Genomic DNA, 5,000 nt, shown 5'->3' with positions numbered 1-5,000 from the left:
CTTTGCTTGAATTTCTGATAACTGGTAGACATCAATCAGACATTATGCCACTAAGACCTAAGTAGTAAAGTGTAAAAGAAGGTAAGGTGGCTTATGTGGAAACTTGGGACCCTTCCATCCAACAGAGATGAAAGGTTCGACATATCCTACCTTATAGCACATGACATCTTAGACCTGGTCCCAAGTCCGGACTTGAAAATTGGATGAGCAGAGATATTTCACTTGGTAAATTTATTTAATGGTACCTATTTCGATATGAACAATAATAATCAGCGTCATCTGAGTCCGTGGTTGATTAATGATAGGAGGACGCATATTTGTCTGGCGATTTATGAAAAGGTAAACGAGACATCAATAGTGAATAAAGAAAGAAATTACGATATATAATAGTGTATTTCACATTCACCGGTCAAGTACAAAGCATTCTGTTCAAATCAGTTAGCCGTTTGAGATAATTAGAAATTACCGAGTCGCTTGATAAGTGATAGGCTTAATGTAAAAAGTCCCTAAATCATCCGGCTGACCTGCTGCTGATCCCATTATACAAGTGCCCCTAGGCCTTTGGGAACACAATTCAGTGACGGATTTATTAGTTCATTGAACTATTTATCTATTTATTCATATTAATAGAAGCAGGCCCATTGAATACTCTCCTATAGCTTCATTTTTCAATATTTCATGTCTATTATACGTCATCATCGTCTCCTCCTAAGCTTATTGACGCAAGGGACCTCGGTTAGATTCCACCAGTCGTCTCTATCTTGAGCTTTAAATCAATACTCCACATCATCATCTCCTACTTCACGCACTCATAGTCAGCCATGTAGGCCTGAGTCTTCAAACTCTTCTAGTTCCTTGTGGAGCCCAGTGGAACGTTTGGTGAACTAATCTCTCTTGGGGAGTGCGAAGAGCATGGCCAAAACATCTCCATCTACCCCTCACTATGATCTTATCCACGTAATGGCACTCGAGTAATCTCTTATAGCTTTGTTTCTAATCATGACCTTCTATTTTAACTCCCAATATTCTTCTGAGGGCTTTTTTCTCAAATCTACGCAATCTGTTGGATATTGTTTCATTGTCATACCACGACTCATATCCATACAATAACAGTAATACCGATCTCAATAAACTGACACATAGCCTGATTTTTATATGTAATTTCCGGCGATTTGTACGAAAACTGAACTCTACTGTACATATGTACTATATCCCTCATTATTATTGGTTCCTCTATGTACTGCATGTGTGTTTAATCACTTACGCGATGAACACACAAACACGCTTTCAAGCAGTCCCCATTTTGTTTGAATGTTTTCAAGGTGTTCTCCATAACCTTGTTCTAAATATGGACTCTTTTTAACACGAAAAACGGAACCATTTGCATTCATGGGTGTTCCCTACGGGATGGAGCCTGGGGAGCAGGAAACGGAATATACTACCTCCCTACCCACTTCCTTCCTTTGAAGCAGGAGCGTAATTATTATTATTATTATTATTATTATTATTATTATTATTATTATTATTATTTGCTAAGCTACAACACTAGATGGAAAAGCAGGGTGCCATAAGCCCAAGGGGTCCAACAGGGAAAATAGCTCCGTGAGGAAAGGAATTAAGTAAATAAACTACAAGAGAAGTAATGAACAATATAAAATATTTCAAGAACAGTAACAACATTAAAACAGATCTTTCATATATAGCCTATATAAACTTAAAAAAAAGCAAGAGGGAGAGAGAAATAAGATAGAAAGGTGTGCCCAAATTTACTTTCAAACAAGAGAACACCCAAGACAGCGGAAGACCACGGTACAGAGGCTATGGCACTACCCAAGACAAGAGAACAATCGTTTTGATTTTGGAGTGTTCTTCTCCTAGAAGAGCTGCTTACCATAGCTAGAGTCTCTTCTACCCTTACCAAAAGGAATGTAGCTACTAAACAATTATAGTGCAGTAGCTAACCTCATGATGAGTGAAGAAGAATTGTTTGGTAAACTCAGTGTTGCCAAGTGTATGAGGACAGAGGAGAACATGGAAAGAAAAGGCTAGACTATTTGGTGTAAGTGTAGGCAAAGAAGAAACGAGCCGTAACCAGAGATGTGGATGCACTGTAGTACTGTCTGGCCACTCAAAGGTAGTATCTCAACTGATAAGTGATAAATGGCATATTACTAAAACTAGTGTACGCAACCCATCGAAAATGACGGCTAAATGTTTAGGTAGATATGCACACACACGCACATACACCCCCCCCCCCCCAACTTTCACCAGGGTATGACCACTCTATCAAACCCTACCCAAGGGTCGAGGAGACTGAGCATGACCTGAAATATATATATATATATATATATATATATATATATATATATATATATATATATATATATATATAAATATATATATATATATATATATATATATATATATATATATATGTATATATATATATATATATATATATATATATATATATATATATATATAGTTATATACATAAATATATATTTATTTATATATATATATACATATATGAATATATATACTGTATATATACACACACACACACATATATATATATAATATATATATAATATATATATATATATATATATATATATATATATATATACATAAATATATATGTATGCATATATATATATATATATATATATATATATATATATACATAAATATATACATATATGCATATATATATATATATATATATATATATATATATATATATTATATATATATATATATATATATATATATATATATATATCCAAGCACGTGCTCTTTATTATATATGGAAGATTAGTTTAACCATGAAAGTAAAAAAGAAAACAGTGTCATGTAACTATCTGTATAAATGCATAGGGACTTTATCCCTATTCGTTGCAAAACATTCAGTGGACGCCCCTGGTTGTAGTGCGAATTTAAGGGTCAAACAAGCGGTCAGGGCAACCCCCTCAACCCATTCCCCAATTCCCCAACCCGTTTCCCATTTCCCCAACCCGTTTCCCATTTCCCAACCCGTTCCCCATTACCCAAACACGTATCCCATTTCCCCAACACGTTTACTATTTCCCCAACCCGTTCCCATTTCCCATTTCCCAAACCCGTTCCCCATTTCCCCTACTCTTTTCCCATTTCTCAACCAATTCCCCAATTCCCCAGCACATTCCCCATTTCCAGAACCCATTCCCCATTTCCCCAACCCATTCCCTATTTTCTTAACCAATTCCCCAATTCCCCATCACATTCCCTCATTTCCCCAACCCGTTCCCCATTTCCCAAACCCGTTCCCCATTTCCCTTACTCGTTTCCCATGTTCTCAACCAATTCCCTAATTCCAACGCATTTCCTATTTCCCCAACCCATTCCCCATTTCCCCAACCCGTTCCCACCCGTTCCCCATTTCCCAAACCCATTCCCTATAACCATTCACCATTTCCCCAACCCATTCCCCATTTCCCCAACCCGTTCCCACCCGTTCCCCATTTCCCAAACCCATTCCCTATAACCATTCACCATTTCCCCAACCCGTTCCCCATTTCCCAAACCAGTTCCCCATTTTCCCAACCTGTTTCCCATTCCCCATTTCCTCAACCCGTTACCCGTACCCATTCCCCATTTCCCCAACCCGTTCCCCATTTCGACAACCCATTCCCCATTTCCCCAACACATTTCCCATTTCCCCAACCCATTCCCCATTTCCCCAACTCGTTCCCCATTTCCCCTACCCATTCCCCATTTCCCCAACCCGTTCCCCATTTCCCCAACCCATTCCCCATTTCCCCAACACGTTTCTCATTTCCCCAACCCATTCCTCATTTCCTCAACCCATTCCTAATTTCCCCAGCCCATCCCAATTTCCCTAACCCGTTTCCCATTTCCCCTACCCATTTCCCATTTCCCTAACCCGTTTCCTATTTTCCCAACCCATTCCCCATTTCCACAACCCGTTTCCCATTTCCCCAAACCGTTTCCCATTGTCCCAACCCGTTCCCCATTTCCCCAACTCGTTTCCTATTGCCCCAACCCGTTCCCCATTTCCCCAACCCGTTTCCCATTGCCCTAACTCATTTCCCATTTCCCCAACTCGTTTCCCATTTCCCAAACCCGTTCTCCATTTCCCTAACCCCTTTCACATTTCCCCAAGCTGTTCCCCATTCACCAAACCCAAAGCTGCTTCCCTCTCACCTGGACCACATATTTGGGATTTTGCTTTTGGAAGGTGTTGTCAAAAGAGAGAGAGAGAGAGAGAGAGAGAGAGAGAGAGAGAGAGAGAGAGAGAAGAGGGGTGTCACAGGACATGACTATGCAATATTTGATTTGGCATTCATCCATATTAGGATATAGTTAAACCTGAATACTTTCTTTGGAGGGCACTACTGTTTATTTGCTAGTTACTTTATAGCTATAGAAGTAGAGAGAGAGAGAGAGAGAGAGAGAGAGAGAGAGAGAGAGAGAGAGAGAGGAGAGAGAGAGAGAGAGAGAGAAGAATAGCATCAAGTACTTCGTCCCATGTCATCAACCTGAAAACTTGATGATATTGATTACGTGATTCTTTTAAGAGAGAGAGAGAGAGAGAGAGAGAGAGAGAGAGAGAGAGAGAGAGAGAGAGAGAGAGCATCCAGTACTTAATCCCATGATCAACCTGAAAACTTAATAATATTGATTACGTGATCTTTTTAAAAGCTAGTAATTATAACCTAACCCGACCTAAAGGACATGGTATATAATCCTGTTGTGCAAAAATTTTAAAAGTAGAACTGCCTACTGATTTGATGACGCTCAAAACTCGTTCCAGATCCCGTACCAGGAAAAGTCTACTAAAATTATGCTTGTGTAAGGTGGCGCCCCCCCCCCCCACCCCCTGTGTATTGAGAAATGCTTTAAGGAGGTTTAAAGGAACATTGCCTTCTAATTGTTGTTGTTATACAACAGGACGTACAAGGCTATTCAATTGAATGAAAGATTAATGTTTATGTTGT

The sequence above is a fragment of the Palaemon carinicauda genome, chromosome 5, assembly GCF_036898095.1.
Source record: "Palaemon carinicauda isolate YSFRI2023 chromosome 5, ASM3689809v2, whole genome shotgun sequence".
In the NCBI taxonomy this organism is placed as follows: Eukaryota; Metazoa; Arthropoda; class Malacostraca; order Decapoda; family Palaemonidae; genus Palaemon; species Palaemon carinicauda.
Note: the sequence above shows the minus strand (reverse complement) of the source record.